We start from the raw sequence: 16,476 nt of genomic DNA, 5'->3' as shown, positions 1-16,476 counted from the left end.
TAACCAGTCCTGATTTTGAGCAATTTGCCCTGAGTGGATTCCCTTAGTGGTGCCCAGACCTGGCCTGGCCCATCATAGCCCTGCCCTCTCCTAACCTTCTGTAGACTACTGTTGCTAATGGAAACTCACTGATAATTACATAATTAGTCAAGCCATTTTGCTAGGGCTGCATCTGGACATTTGTATTTAAATTATTAAAGAGATTAAACCTTTTAATTTTCTTATGTTAGTTGATCAAACTTTATTTTACATTAAGTAAAATATTTATGTCCAATTGTGGCGGCGTGTTGAGGTTTCCCCAACTCCTGCCATGAACAGACTCTGCCAGCCAGTAGAATAGAGGGAGTTTATTGCTTGTCCAGGATACAGCACGGCATAGATGTAATCTGGGTACAGGGCAGGCCTAGGACGCCTCAGCCCCCCTTGATTGGGGGAGACTGGGCCACTAAATTCCAGCCTCTTCCCTAGGCTGCCTCCTCCATAATTCCAGACAGAGATTAAAACTCTCTTCCACCCTGCCTCCCAGACAGGGGTTGGTCTCTGCCCTCCTTCCTTTGTCTCCCTCCCTGGGAGGCTGAGCCTGGGTGTCTGGGTTAATACACATTTGGGAGAGTCAGTGAGAATCTCACATCACAGTTCAGGGGGAGCCCGGGTCACAGAGCAAACAGCACCCCCACTACGCCACACCAATAGATACAAAAAAAATCAATGTTTTTATTTATTGCAGGGTGGGAAACCCTTTTTGCATTGGAGGCCACTAACCCACAGAAAAATCAGTTGGAGAACTCACAAGTGAGAAGCAAAAAACTCCTCTCGAAACCCCCAGCCCTCAAAGATATGTCCCCCAACTGAGATACCTCACTCTTCTAGCATTCATAGGGTAAGCGGAAGAGACAGGGAGGACTGAGGTTCAGGGCTTCCCATAGGCCAGATTTACTTTCCTGGGGTTCCAGAGTTAGTGGATTTTGTGGATCTATAGGATTTTGTAGACCTTCCATGAGGCCGTGGTAGCCCCCTGCTCTAGAGGTGCTGCACATTCTCCTACACCCCTCCTCTCTCCTTTTTGGGAGGGGCATGCCTTTTTGTGTCCCGCAGGCCCTGGCTACCCTTACATTCTAGGCCAGGCCCCCTGTTCCACCTGCGTTTCTAGCTATTGAAGGTGTGGGGGGTCTTTCCTGCCCTTCTTCTAGGTGAGGGGAGCCCCCCTCTCATCTCTTTGGGGGGTCTATTGCCCCCCCTTTCTCCACTTCAGGAGGCCTGAGCTCCACCGTTCCTGCCGCTGCTGCTTTCTCTGAGGCAGAGGATATAAGGGGGCTGCTTTAGAGCAGCCTTTGGAGTTCTCTCTCCTCCCACAGCTTGTCCTGTGTTGGGGGTGTAGGGAATAATTCCAGGCACACTGGGTTCAGGTGAAAACAAGCAGAGGATTTATTGGTTTACACAGCTGGTGGAGTACGCACAAGGGGTTAACCTGGTGAGCACTAACTTAACCAAACCAAACATTAGATTATATAGGCGGCAGAGGGGAAGTGATTTGATAGGTCTAGCGGTGGAAATATGAGCACATAAGCCAATGGACTACAAGGTTACACAGGATCACCGCCCATCACCAATTAAACATCTTATCAATAATACAGGTAATTATTCCTAACAAGCAAAATGAGCCAACATAAACAGAGACAGGTTGGTGGTAACTCTTTCAGACGGAAATATAATGTGTTTACTGCGGGAGTGATATTGCCTTGGGTTAGCACAGTCTTTGGGACCCAGGCTTATTTTCTAGGAATAAAGAAGACAGTGAAAAACAATCCTGCAGAGTTGTTTGGTACCAGCCTTATCAAAGTGAGGCCCTCTTGGAATGTGGTTGCTAGGGGAACCACGGTCACGGTAGCTACTGTCTGTGTGCTTCCCAGGCCTGGCCTAATAATTTAGGATTTGAGTTCTAATTTCTCAGCAAGATATCATGGACTGTCTCAGTTTGCCCCTACAGTTCCCTCCTCTCGACCTTAGGGTTCTTTAACCCACCAGGTTAAATACAACAATTTCAGGGGTTTTAATTTACTTTGGAAGCACTGTTACAGCACCAGCACTATTATACGTTATAATTGAAACTTGACATATAAGTTGGCAAAACACTACTCAAATCCATCCCCAAGGTATTTTGTCACCAGTAAAGGCACTGCCCGTGATTATAGATTTGACCTCTACTTCCTGGTTGAGTGCCTCAGAGTAAGGTGTTTTGGCATGGTCCATCGTTTTCCCTGTGAGTGTGTACCTCAGACGGCCAATACCAAATTGCCTTTGGGCACCGGCCACCAACTCCTCAATCTCTGCCTGCAGGGCCAGTAAACCCTCCTCTAGGTACTTACTTCCTCCATGCCACCGAAGATCCCATGTTAGGTTACCCGTCATTGCCGAAGTACGGTAGAGCCAAGTCTTGTGAATGGTCAGGGTTGCCCAGCGAGGGACTGTTATGCACACGGATGCATATGTAGAGGGGGAGGGCCTTCCATTTAGTTCAATGGAGTGGTCTGTCTGGGTAGGTACCATTCATTTGGACCAGCTTGGTGTTTGTTTATTTCTCTGTATGTGACTTGAAGGCAGTTTACATTGACTGGAGTCCCTGTTTCTCTTACGGGACCACAGCATGGTTCACAGATGTTTGATTGTTAATGGGAACCCATGCAATTCCATAATTCTTACCAGGTATTTGTGAGGCCTTTTCAGGCGTCAGGCATCTGGCACCAATAGGTAGCAGGGCAAATGGCTGTTATTGCAATGGTGAGGTTACTAGTTTCCTCATTGTTGTGGGCATCAATGTGATGGAAATCTTTACTTAAATATGTTGATGTCCCACTTGCCCGTGTTGTTTCACTTACAGATTTCTTATTATCTCTGGCCAAACCACTTTTACGGTTGGTGTGCAAGTTTTACAAAAGCTAAATATTTCATTCATGTGGCTGTTAAAGCAAAGCCAATCTGGCGGGGAGGGGGCTGGTACCCCATGCCCAGTCCTTCTTTTCAGGTGGTGCACTGCTTGCTTCCTTCCAGTTCCTTGTGGTCACCTGTGGAGATATTGTTAACATTCTCCTAGCTTAAAAAATTACTATACTATTATCCATTCACTAAAATTTAGAGTTGCCAATTGATTGGGCCCAATTATTAATTTTGTTTTGTTTAAATTCATGCTTCTGCTTTACTTAAAATATCCTTTCATTAAAACAACAATATTCTACACACAACAACATTTGCAATATGTATCACAATTAAGACACACAAGACAAAGTTGGACAGAACACAGAACACATTATGTTATGACCATGTTTGGTTTTTTTTCTTTCAATTTGCCCTCACAGCTTGTGGTTCCCTTTATTAAGTAAATCCAAATATTTGTTATTGCAGTCAGCTATTAATAATTTAAACGTCTTACTACAGGGTTTTCATAACATCCATGCTGCAGCAGAGTCTGGGGTGTTTTTGTTTTTGCAGTGAAATTAAGGGATTATAAATGTTGTCAATTTACTTCAAAGTTTGCAGGGTTTTCTGAAATAGTTCATTCTATGCTGGCTCTGGGGTTAACTACTTCCTCAAACTCGATAAGGAGATCTAAGTCGCCAACTGTGTCTCCTTGTCAGGGGCCAATGATGACTGCATCTTCAAATTCAATTCCCACTCGCTGGCTTAGTTAGGGTGGCTTTTAGGTTACCTCCTCTCACTCCATTGAGCCAAATATAATGGTGTATGAGGGGAAGGTTTGACTGATTATTAATCATTTGCCTGGCTAGCCCCTATCCCCCGGTTCATGTGTTACGGAACATGATTTGCTAGCACGGAGCTCAAGAATCTCCTAGAGTTGCTTGGCAACTTTCTCCTGCTCCTGCATGTGGTTCTGTGTCCCCTGTGTGCTAGGGATATTCTTGCTCAGCCATTGTCCTGCCTTACCCCCGCCGGGGTGGAAGCATTCTTTTCTAGTGCGGCCAGTCTTTTTGCAGTTGGTACAAAGTTTGGGCTTCCTTTTGTGCCCACAGTCCCGTGTTATTTGCCCCGGCTTCCCGTAGGTATAGGAGAGAGTAGCCTGAACTGGATGGATTGTGGCCTCTGCCTCTATAGTGTTGATTGACACTTTCTTTCCCTTCCTGTTCTGTAAATCGGTAGCCCACTTCATTATGTCTGTGTATGCATTTCCAAACATTTGCCTAGGGGCAATACAGCTTGAGGTCTGCTCACACCCCTTCCTTCAGAATTTGGAGGAACACTTCCCCTAAGCTGGTAAGCTTATTCCAAGACTCGGTGTTTCACTTTGGATCTGGCAGATTTGTTACTAGAGCCTGTTTTTCCAAAGGGAAGAGCTGATCCCTTTCAGTTATTTTCCATGTCTCCTCTCTATCTTCAGTGATGTATGGCAATGGCTCGTATGGGGCTGAACATAGAGAGGGGTGAAGGGGGTGATGTTTGCCGAATTCCCCTCTAAGTTTGGGAAAGGCGGTGCAGCTGGTATGGTTGCGCCAGCTGAGAAATCCTTTCCTCTCCTAGTGCGTTCCTTTGGCACAGAGGCGCTGCAGCTGCTTGTAAGTTACGTTCCTCACTGCAGGGCGGATTTTTGCTCTTATGAGCTTCAGTCTCATCCCTCAGGACTTTAATTTCTTCTTTTTTTAATGTGAGGGTTTTTACCAATGCTATTACTACCTTGTTGGTGTTTTCACTTTCCTTTTCAGTTCCCCACTTGATCAAATCCTTCTCTGGTGCTTGTTTGTAGTCTAGATGTTTCTGTGGGCTAGCGCCCCCCCCCTGCAATGTCATGGCTTCTGTTTCGCTTAGCCCTCACTCCTTCCTTCTTTTCTTATATTTGTTTAGTTTCTCTTTTTTTCTTTTCTTCTCTCTTTTCCAATCTTGATTCGTGGGCATGAGCCCCCGATCAAGCATTGGGGTTTTGAGTTTTTATGAAGGTTGCACACAGCTGTCCTCCCTTGGATGTCACAGCCATTGACACCCCCCACACCTAGGAATCTTGGGAATCTCTCCCTCCCTTTTCTCTGCACACAGCTTTGCCATTCCCACCAGGGGATGAATGATGCCCCTTGGGTGTTGTGTGCTGAAAGGCACGACCATGGGTCAGCCTTTCCCTCCTTCAATTCCATATGCAGCTTATACCGCATGATACTTGTGCCTTCAGGCACCCTCCCATGGCTGGCTAGGTTGGGGATCTGTACTATTCGAGGGTGTATACGTCATGCACCTGCTGTGAGGCTTCCATCAGGTCATGCAATGTTACATGCAATGAGGGAGTGGACCACCGGTTCGTACTGCCTGCCGCTTTGTGTACCCAGTCAATTCTGAGCTTAACATATGGCTCAATAACTCTCTGGGGGTTTATCCAGTCCATTTGTAACAGCCCCTCTAGCTCAAACAGTATACTGCCCTCTCATGCTGATCTCCACACAGTTTCCTCCCTCCCCTTTCAGGCCTGCCTCTTATGCTTGGTTCACACACGTCCAGGTGTCTCATGCCTCAAACGGGAACAGATCCAGGATGTGTCTGAAGAGAATGAGAGACTTCAAACCCTGGCCTAATGAGGTGGCAAATAAATGTACTCACCTCTCTTTGGGTATTCGCCTCCGATCCCCAATCAGCTCACAACCCCGGATCCTGGACGAGCCCCCAAACTGTAGGGAATAATCCACGGACACACTGGGTGCAGGTGAAAACAACCAGAGGATTTATTGGTTCACACAGCTCGTGGAGTACCCACCAGGGAGTTAACCTGGTGAGCACTAACTTAACCAAAACAAACATTAGATTATATAGGCAACAGATGGACGGAGGGGAAGCAATTTCATAGGTTCTAGCAGCAAGGCATAATGAGCACATAAGCCAATGAACTACAAAGATTACACAGGATCTCCGTCCGTTGCCAATTAGACGTGTTATCAATAACACAAAGTTATTCCTAACAAGCTAAAGAAGCCAACATAAACAAAATGGACATGTTGATGGTAACTTGTTTGTGATGTGTGTATTGCAAGATGATTATTTCTTTGCATTGGCATAGTCCTTGGGATCCAAGCTTATTTATCTGAAATTACAGGAGACAGTGAGAGAACCTGCACAGCCTGGCTAGTACCAGCCAGATCTTATCAAAGTGAGGCCTCTTTGGGATGTGGTTGCTAGGGGAACCAGGATCATGGTAGCTACTGTCTGTGTGCTTTTCAGGCCTTGTAGGGATAACATATTAATGTATTAAAAATGTTTCCCCCAAGTGGAAGTGACTCCCCATAATTTGTTCCCCACAACTTAAAGTATTTAGAATTATTATTATTATTATTATTTGTTAAGATTGTTAAATGTTTGGATTTATTATTATCGCCTCTTTAGAATATAATTTATTAGGAATGTAATATTACGTCATGTAACTTAGAACTGTTAAGAATATAATCCTATGTAGCCAGAAACAGCTCCCCTCTCTGTGTCCCTGGGCATGCTCAAGCTTTTGCAAGGGGCTGCTTGAAATTGACATTGCAGCGATACACTGTAACAATGCATTGTCAAGCCACTAACTCTGCTCTGGGAGCCAAGCCCTGTAATTGACTAAGGGCATTTGCCCGTTTTCTTCAAAGCATTGTGAAGCAATTAATCCTGAATTTTTTTTGTAACTACAACTCTTGTATATGTAAAGTTGTTGTTATACAAAATACTGTATGGGAAACATTAATTAGGGAATGTATGTAAGAGAGAGAGAGTGCTTGGACGATGAAAGAATGGTTTTGAGAGGTGCCAGCCTGAGAATGCAGCAACAAAGGGCTGAAGAAGGTGTCAGGTGCCAGTGCAACCAAAAGGTGTCAAGTGGAGGAAACCAAGTACTGGAGGTCCACCCTATGAGGTCACTGACGAGCACCTGGCATCCACCCTGAAGACATCAGCATTATGCACCAATTCCCATAGACTGGTATAGGAAGAAATTCCTATAAGAACTGGACTAAAAGACTATGGAGTCAGAGTCCAAGGTTCTGCTGCCAGCCTACCAGGAGCTTCAGATGAGCATCTGATCAGGACTTCGCTCCTCATTACCATCACTTGTGTACCGAATACCTGGTCAGTATTCTGTCACAAGCAACTTCCAAGCTGGTAACTATAACAAATACACAGAACTAGAATGAATGGATGAATGATTGAATGAGTGTTTATATATATATAAAAAGTGTATAGATTCATCCGGGAAGCCTCTTCTTCAAAATTTAATTATAAGGGATAAGTAGTGATAGGAATAAGTAGTTAAACAACGTTGTTTGCTTCTATCTTTTCTTTATTATTATCTTTACAGTAAATGTGGCTTTTTGCCTTATCCCCCTCATAAGATCCTGCTTGCTTTTATTGGTATAACAGCCTGGCCTAATAATTTAGGATTTGAGTACTGAGTTCTCAGCCTCAGTTTACCCTACACCCTGGGTCTCAGTGTGCCATGCCCGCTGCCAGCCACCTTGATGTTATTAGCACCAAACGTCAAACCAGCTGGACTAGCCAGCCCACTTCACAGTGAGTTGCTAGTGGCCCTGTCAGAGAAGAGCCATTGGCAGCTGCAGACACATCCCTGCAGCTGCCTGAGGCACCTTTTGGAAAGGGCCACTTGTGACTTGGGTTCCTGTAGGCTGATTAGCTTAGTTGGTTAGTGCATGGTGCTAATAATGCCAAGGTCATGGGTTCAAGCCACATGCTGGCCAGAGGGATATTTGGAGTGGTGACTTGTTCCCTGGTGTGGACAAGGAAGTAGAAACAAGATTTGCAGGAAGCAGGCTAGAAAACTGAGAGGAGGCTCTAGCCTGCACAGACCCAGTGGTTAAAAGGTCCTGGGCCTGTCCTACTTTCCCCAATAGCAGGAAAACTCTTCTTTTCCCTCCATTGTCCCCAATGGAGTGACCTGATACCCAACTTCCTGCTGCCACAGTGGCTACCCCAAGGCTCCCTGCAGGGGGCAGGCTCACCAGGGGAGGCTCAATATGTCTAGGAGGCCCCCACCCTGGCAGGAATGTCTCCCCCTTGTTCTCACAATTCTCCTCCCTTCTCCTCAGATGATAGAAATTGCAGTTTGTTCTCTCTTTGGCTCTACTAAAGCTGGATCCCAGGACAAGACTTTTCCTTCATAAAACTGGTGAAAGCCAAGAGCAAATTGCTTGTCAGCTAAGAATATAATTGGAAGAACAGCATCACCCAGCATGAAGCTTGAACCCATGACCCTAAGACTTTCACATTCTGCCATCCAAGCTAGCCAGATGTAGATACCCCACTAATGGCCAGGCACAGAGTAGTAGGAGCTGAGTGTTCTCAAATGCCTGACTCAAGGCTCTGTCTTATCCCCAGTGGGGGGTCCTGGACTCCATGTGGAATCCAAGGTTCAAATGCCACTCCTGACTTGCCCACTTCTTTTCCCACAAGAAATGGTTCCATTTCAGTCTCTCAAGTGACAGGAGAAGGGCCCATGTTCAGGATTCCTCTTAGCATAGCAGCAAGGGGAGAGGGAAGGAATTCAAACCCCTTCAGGAGCTTTGCCCTCATGGCACCAAATTGGTCCAGTCCCAGTTTCTTCCCCAGGAGAAAGGGGACACTGTTTGCAGAGCAGCATGGGCTGAGCTCAGGAGCCAGGTGGGTGATCTGCCCTGTAGCTGTGATGGCATCAACCCCCCTCTCATTGGCCTGGAGACAGAGTTCCAAGGAGCATCAGACACCCAGTGAGAGACACAGAATTGCCTCCTGTGAAACTAAGGCCAGGAAGGCCAAAGCACATGAAAAACCTCCTAACAAACCAGCCCAGCCCCAGCAGCTCCCACTGAGACTTGAGCTCAGCTTGTAGATTCTAAGTGCTGCCCCTTACACGATGGCACCTACAACTGGTGCTGTTGATGGGCACCTGTGACTCTCAACTCTCAGTCTGGCCTCTGCGCTCCTGGCTTCCCCCCAGCCACTTCCTCTCTGTCCTGCCCCAGCCTGGCTGCTCTCAGGACAAATTCCTTGTTAGGACCAGTCACAATCTGGGATGAGGGAGAGTCCCTCCTACCTGAGCTGTCTGTTACACAGAAGCCTCTTGTTCTCTGCCCAGTTCCTAACACTGGCTGCAAACAGCTGTTCTATGTGGGGGTGACGCTCAGTGGCAGAGTATTTGGCTGTACCTCAAGTAATGCTGGGTTCAGAGCCAAGTGCCCCCTTTAAAAAACTTTTCCCTCTAACAAACATTTGCCTTTCCATTTCCATCCCATTCTGGATTTCTGGTGTCTGTGGATTCTTTAAATGAATACAGACCCTTAATGCTGTCCTGTGCCAATGCACATAAACCAGGCAAACCCGTCCCTCAGCTGGAACCAGCACAAACCCACTGTGTGTCCGTTTCTATTCCCGTCATTGCAACAAGGGTGGGATCTGAATGCCCATTGGCAGGTCTTTGGACTCCTTGGGCTGTGCTGTGCAGAAGAACAAAAAACAGATCCAGCAGAGGAGGAATGGCCTAGTTTGTGTTGAATTTATGGGAGAAATTGTTCTGACACGGGACTGAGCATGTGACTGGAGATGAGCAGAAGCCTGTTACACACATATAGGAGACACCTTTATAAGCCTGTCTAGTGCACATTCCTACCTTTCTGTGTGAACACAACATACCTCCGGGCTCTAATTAATGGCCACCTGTCTTTCACACAGGTCATTGATCCCTGTAACTTTCAGAGGCATTCCTGTGACAGCTGTTTAAACATAATGTGCTTCTATTTTATGATCAGTAGCAGAGTCTCTGTGAGTTACTACCAATAGGGCTGTTAATGTTGTCATCTAACTTATTGCAGTTACACTCCTGGGGAGGTGTCACTATCGAGTTTAATCTTCTGAAATTTGATGTAGCAAGTCTAACTAAGACTCACTAAATCAAACTCAGAGAGCGCATCAACTGGACTATGTCTACACTGGTGGATTCTTGTGCAAGAACGGATGTTTTCGCGCAAGAACCTACAGAGTGTTCACACGGCATGCCTGCACTTGTGCAAGAAGATTTACAGTAAAGCATGGAAAGAGAAGGCTTCTTGCACAACAGCTATACTCTTTTCTAAAAAGTGTAAGAGCTCTTATGCAAGAAGGAAGTGTGGACACATGGCAGGGGTTGCTTGCACAAGATAGCCCTATAGCTAAAATGGCCATCAGAGCTTTCTTGCGCAAGAGAGCATCCATACTGCCATGAATGCTCTTGTGCAAAAGCACATGGCCATGTTGACATGTTCTTGAGCAAGTGTAGATATAGCCCTGGTGTGCAGTTCTCCTGCTCTTTGCTACAGTTGCTACTGTTGTCCTCCTGCTGTGGGGACACCACAAAGCTGAAGAAAGAGGTTGAATCCATCTATATAAAGAGGTATGGGGGGAAGAACAGACACATTGGCCAGGCACCACTGGGTGCTTCCTCCCTCACCTCTGCCATTCCTGGCAGGTACCTTGGCCAGCTTAGCCATGGGGCCGCTCTCTGGGACTTTTCTGCCAGCAGCTGCAAATGTTGCCATTGCCCATCCCAAAGGAGATGGGAAAGAGTCACTCTCCATGGCTGCAGGAGCTGCAGAGGTTGCACTTTCAGGATTTCTGGGCACGGACATCCCCAGGGAATCACAAGGGTGTGTGGGGCTGGCTCTCCTGTCCCAGCAATTGCAGTCAGAGCTCTGCCTTCTCTATGCCAGTCACAGGACCCTCTGTACCCGCTCCAGGCTTGTGGCTTCCTTCTTACCAACACTCCTCTCCACTCAGCCTTTTCCTGAACCAGCAGTTCCATGGGTGGCCAGGGGAGTCCTCTTCTGTGTCCCAGAGGGCCTAGGAAAATATGAGCAAAGGCTGCAACAAGGCACCACTGGGACTTGAACCCAGGATTTCCTGTTTATGAGGCAGGTGCTTTAGCCAACTAAGCCATGGTACCCACTTGTGAAAGTGCTTTAAAACTGTTCTACTTTAAGGTTTCATACATCTTTGAGTCTCAAAGTGCAGCCATTCCCCATTTCCCATCAGCCCTGGCAGTGTCTGGCTCCCTGGGTACAGAAAGTTACAGCTCCGTGGACAGAGACTCTAACATGCACATCTCCCCCAGCCAGTGGGACTGTAGAGTGGCTGGTGTTCAGCGTGTCACTTGCAACTAACTTGGCTCAACTCTGGGCCATGGGAACCTTCCCATTTGCTCCTTATTCATCATTAGTCACTTGCCCAGATGTAGCCACAAGGTGGGGCTCCCTCTGCCTTCCACAAGCACTGGCAGGGTTTGCACGGCCTGGTCATTTTCTTTTCACAAGAAGAGATGAAAACACGGAGCCTCACAGACATGCTGGGTTCAGCAAGGAAGATGAATGTCACCAGGACATGATGCTCTGGAGTGTCTCTGCCTTGGAAAGTCCTAGGAGCATTGTGTGGGGCTTCAGCCTTGCTCCCTTACACAGGGCAGAGATGATTTCCTTGAGCGAGAGGGGAAAGTGAAGAGCAGCAGAGATATTTTGAGATAACTCTGGAAGCGTCCACACAGCCTTTCCGTTGTTTTGAAGGAATTTCAGAATAACAGCTGACTTATTTTGCCTTCTGTAACCCTCATTCTACAAGATATAACGGGTATTCTGAAATAGCTATGTTGGAATGTGGCATGTGTCGACGCTCCACTGCTTCCATTTTGAAATAGCCCCTCACCAGGGACCATTCTCAGTTATTCCTCCTCAGTGCCTCCTGGGGCTCTGAGTCGAGATAGCACGTCTACATTAGGGAAACCTGCGTTGGACAGATGTTGAGGATTCCGTGCAATGTAGACTCGCTATTTCAGATTAACTGTTCCAGAATAGCTTATTCCAAAATAGTCGTGCAGTGCAGACGTACCATCAGTGACTGATGATGATTAGAGCAATAGGGTGCAATAACTGAGAAATGGGGATGTAGCGGGGGGAAAGGGGGCAAGGTTTCTATGAGACGCTGCTTGTTTTGGGGGTGAGAGGAGCAGGGAAGGAGATGCGTTAATGATGAAAAGGAAGGAGAAGAGTTGACCTACAGTTGGTAAGGGCACATCTACACACAGCAATTTTGTTATTTCAGAATTATTTAGAAATAATAAGCCCTCATTTCATGAGGAAAAACACTTCTTTCAAAATTGCCATTTTGAAATAGCACCAGTGTGGACACTCAACTGCTGCTATTTTTAAAAAATTACTCCCCAGAGTCATGTAATTAATACCTAGTGCTTCCTGGGACTTTAAACTCATTGGGCGCATCGAGACTGACAAAATTTTGCCGCCTGTCTACACTGGCCATGAGAATTTGCGCAAGAACACTGACATTCTAATGTATGAAATCAGTGGTTCTTGCGCAAATATTCTGACACTCCCCCTCAGAGATAAACCCTCTTGTGCAAGTATTCTTGCGCAAGAAGGCCAGTGTAGACAGGCAAGTTAATTTCTTGCGTAAGAAAGCCTGATGGCTAAAATGGCCATCGGAGCTTTCTTGTGCAAGAGAGCGTCTAGACTGGCATGGATGCTTTTCCGCAAAAGCATCCATGCCAGTGTAGATGCTCTTTCGTGCAAATACTTTTAACAGAAAAACTTTTCCGTTAAAAGTATTTGCGCAAAATCATGCCAGTCTAGATGCAGCCATATAGTGCATGCACCTTAGGGAAGCCAACCTTGGACTAATTTCTAGCCTTCCCTGTTGTGTGGACGAGCTATTTTGAAATACTTATTTTGGGAGCTATTATTTTGAAATAACCTTGTAGTGTCGACATACCCTGAGGCTATGTCTGGACTGGCATGATTTTCCGCAAATGATTTTAATGGAAAAGTTGTCTGTTAAAAGCATTTGCAGAAAAGAGCGTCTAGATTGGCATGGACACTTTTCTGCAAAAGCACTTTTTGCGGAAAAGCATCCGTGGCCAATCTAGACGCGCTTTTGCGCAAAAAAGCCCTGATCGCCATTTTCGCCTTTGGGCCTTGTTTGCGCAGAACAATACCGTGTTGTCTACACTGGCCCTCTTGCACAAAAGCATTTGCAAAAGAGGGCTTTTGCTCGAGTGGGAACGTCAAAGTATTTGCACAAGAAGCACTGATGTTGGATATTACAAAGTCAGTGCTCTTGTGCAAATTCAAGCGGCCAGTGTAGCAGCTGCTTTTGCGGAAAAACTTGCCAGTCTAGACACAGCCTAACTGAGTGGGAGTGACACAGGGAGGAGCAGCTCAAACATGCCAAGGGGCTGGCCAGGAGCCCTGCAAGGCAGCACTGACATCACAAGAGCCTTTTGCTGCAACTTAGCTCATTTCCCCAGGCTGCAGCAGGCAGGGCTGGTACTGAACTGAAGAGAGCTCTCAGAGAGGCAAGGTTGCAAACATCCAGTGAGGATGGGATCTGAGCCCACACGTGTAGAGCACAATGGTTTAGCAGTCCATTGCCTTAACCACTAAGCCACCTCACCTGGGCTACAGAAGCTTCTTTCAAACTACCCAAAGTCATTACTGCTGGGAACCTTTGTGCCGCTCGCTGGCTGGCCAGCCAGGGACACCCAGGCTATGTCCATACTGGTGGCTTCTTGTGCAAGAAAACATCCACACGGCCATGTGGGAGATGTGCTTTTGCACAAGAGCATCCATGGCAGTGTGGACGCTCGCTTGCACAAGAAATCTCTGATGGCCATTTTAGCCATAGGGCTTTCTTGATCAAGAAATCCCTGCTGAACGTCCACACTGCCCTCTTGCTCAAGAGTTCCTGTGCAAGAGGGCTTACACCTGTTAAAAAAGAGCGTAGCTCTTGCGCAAAAAGCCCTCTCTTACCATACCGTACTGTAAATTTCCTTGCGCAAGTGCAGGCAGGCAGTGTGGATGCTCTGCGGATTCTTGCGCAAGAATGGCCACACTTGCGCAAGAAACCGCAAGTGTAGACATAGCCCCAGGGTGGGAAGGTTTTGGCTTTTCACAATGTTCCCTGGGCTCTTGTAGAAATCTCAGTGCTGGTAACAAACTCAAACACCCCCTGGGTGCCCATAGGTGGGCTGGCTAGTCACAGTCTGGCTCGGAGCAATCTCTGCAGTGGGAAGATGCCCGTGGGGCAGTCACATGACAGCAGCACACGGCTCTGTTCACTCCACTATGTCGCGTGTGATCCCTGCTGTCCTGTGCTGTTCTGTATTAACTCTGCATGTGCCTCAGTTTCCATGGGCACCGCACCACTATGTAAATGGGGATTGGAATTTTGGGTGTGCCTCACTGAGGCCTGCTCTGTACTAGGCTGGGCAGGTCGGCTTGAGGGATGTAAAATGCCGACCAGCCAGGGAAGCCGAATCCAGCTACGCATTGTGCACCTCTGGTCCCTGGACTATCAAGTCTGTTCTATGCTGCTGTTCAGGAATAATGGCATTGCACAAGAGGGTTTTTCTTGCACAAGAAGGGGCAGTGTAGATGCTCCTTCTGGCACAAGAGCCTCTTCTGCAAAAATGACAGCTCATTAGATATGCAAATGAGGTTCAGTGATATTCCATGCTTAGCTTCATTTGCATATTTCTGGTGCAAGAACCCGCCAGTGTAGACATAGCCCTGGTGACTTGCTGGTGTTTCTCAATTGATGCTTAAACCTGCATTAATGGCACCTCAGCCTGGGAGCCTCTGCCTGAGCCTCTTCCTGCTCTTCAGCATCGTTCTTGACCTAAGGCTCATGCCAGGGTAGGAACCCTTATCAGCCCCATTTTCCAATGGGTGAAGGGAGGCCCACAAGAGGTGGCGCAACGTGCCCGGAGTCAGCCAGGAGAAGTTCTGTGCAGGGGAGGGACAGAGGGGACAGATACTTTTTCTTAGGCGGAGGGAGGGCATGTGTGTTCTTGTGCTTCCCTGTGCCCCCTTTCAGATTGGCTTGTGGAGGGCTCCTGCCTCCCCCCTCTTCCTTCTTGTACCTTCCCTGCTCTGCTGCTGAGGGGCTGCTGGGCCTGGGTCAAAAGGGTGACGTGCCTGGCTGGGTTGGGCTGGAGTGACGGGGGTGAGACTGGCAGCCACATTGCCTGGTGCCTCCTGAATGGCAGCCCCTGACAGAGCCAGGCCCTCCTCAGTGTGGGCTGCAGCTGGACAGAGCGAGTGCTCAAGGGGTCGGCGGTAATGGTGCAGTGGTACAGCCGGAATCTAAACAGTGGAGGAGGCAGCTCTTCCTGGAGAGGGGTGGAGCCGTGAGAGCCCATATGCAGATGTTGTCACAAGCAGAGCCCTGTGGGAGTGGAAGTGGTCTGGTGAGTGGTCCTAAATCTCGAGTGGGGTCTGACTGCGGCATCAGGGCAGCATCAGGGAGGTGCAGGCAGGAGGGACGTGGTGCAGGATGGTCATGTGGGGTTGAGAGGCTGTGACCACCCTGAGGTGAGAGTGTTTGGGAGCTTAAGGGCAGGCAGTGGGTGTGCCTGGGGTTCTTATACTTACCTGGCAGGGGAAATACCATGATCATAAAGGTGGTTTTCCTAGGCTGAAGCTCATCCATTGCACTTTGGGGGTACTGACTCCTGCAATTTCCCTCTGAAAGGGGAGACTTGACTGCACAGTTTTTGGTAGTGGGGGATTGCATTTGTGCTTTTCTCTGCTATTTGCTGTGAAAGAAAGTCATGGATGTTTTCTGTCTAAGGTTTTGTTAGTGCTGTTTTACAGCATTTATTTTTTTTTCTGTCAGTTTATGTGCATAGGAGCTCTCTGCTCTTATTTGTCTAGAAACTGTGAGGCTACATCTACAGTGTTGACTTCTGGCACAAGAATTCTTTTGTGGAACGGTCCTTGGCTGTGTCTACACTGGCGTGATCTTGTGCAAAAGCGGACACTCTTGCGCAAAAACTTGCTGCCTGTCTACAGTAGCCACGTGTTCCTGCACAAGCAAACTGATGTTCTCATGTATGAAATCAGGGCTTCTTGTGCCAGAACTCTGACACTCCTGCTCAGGAATAAGCCCTTTTGAGCAACTGTTCTTGTGCAAAAGGTCAGTATAGATAGGCAACATGAATTTCTTGCGCAAGAAAGCCCAATGGCTAAAATGGCCATCAGGGCTTTCTTGCATAAGAGAGTGTCTACTCTGGCATGGATGCTCTTGCGCAAAAGCACAGCTCTTGTGGAAAAACACATGCCAGTGTAGATGATCTCTTCTGGAAAAGTTTTTGCAGAAGAACTCTTCCTCAAAAGAGTTTTTGTGTGAGAACCCGCCATTGTAGACGTAGCTCTTTTGCAAAAACTCTTCCACAAGAGAGTGTCCACACTGCCGTGTCCTTTTGCACAAGAGATGTGCTTTTGCACAAGACCATCCATGGCAGTGTGGACACTCTCTTGCGCGAGAAAGCTCTGATGGCCATTTTAACCATAGGGGCTTCTTGCGCAAGAAATTCATGTTGCCTGTCTATACTGCCCTCTTGTGGAAGAACTCTTACGCAAGAGGGCTTATTCCTCATAGGCTGTGTCTAGACTGGCCACTTTTTCCAGAAAAGCAGCTGCTTTTCCGGAA

General features: G+C 47.4%; 1 non-coding gene across 1 annotated transcript; it reads left to right on the top strand.

The window, feature by feature from the left end:
• Positions 1-15,408: 15,408 nt before the first annotated feature.
• On the top strand, positions 15,409-15,573 carry LOC112546926 (U1 spliceosomal RNA). Its single transcript, XR_003090651.1, has one exon. It is a non-coding gene; the product is annotated as a U1 spliceosomal RNA (small nuclear RNA).
• Positions 15,574-16,476: the final 903 nt, after the last annotated feature.

The sequence above is a fragment of the Pelodiscus sinensis genome, chromosome 31 (assembly GCF_049634645.1).
Source record: "Pelodiscus sinensis isolate JC-2024 chromosome 31, ASM4963464v1, whole genome shotgun sequence".
In the NCBI taxonomy this organism is placed as follows: domain Eukaryota; kingdom Metazoa; phylum Chordata; order Testudines; family Trionychidae; genus Pelodiscus; species Pelodiscus sinensis.
The sequence above is the reverse complement of the archived record's forward strand: the minus strand, read 5'-3'. Positions and strand labels throughout refer to the sequence as shown.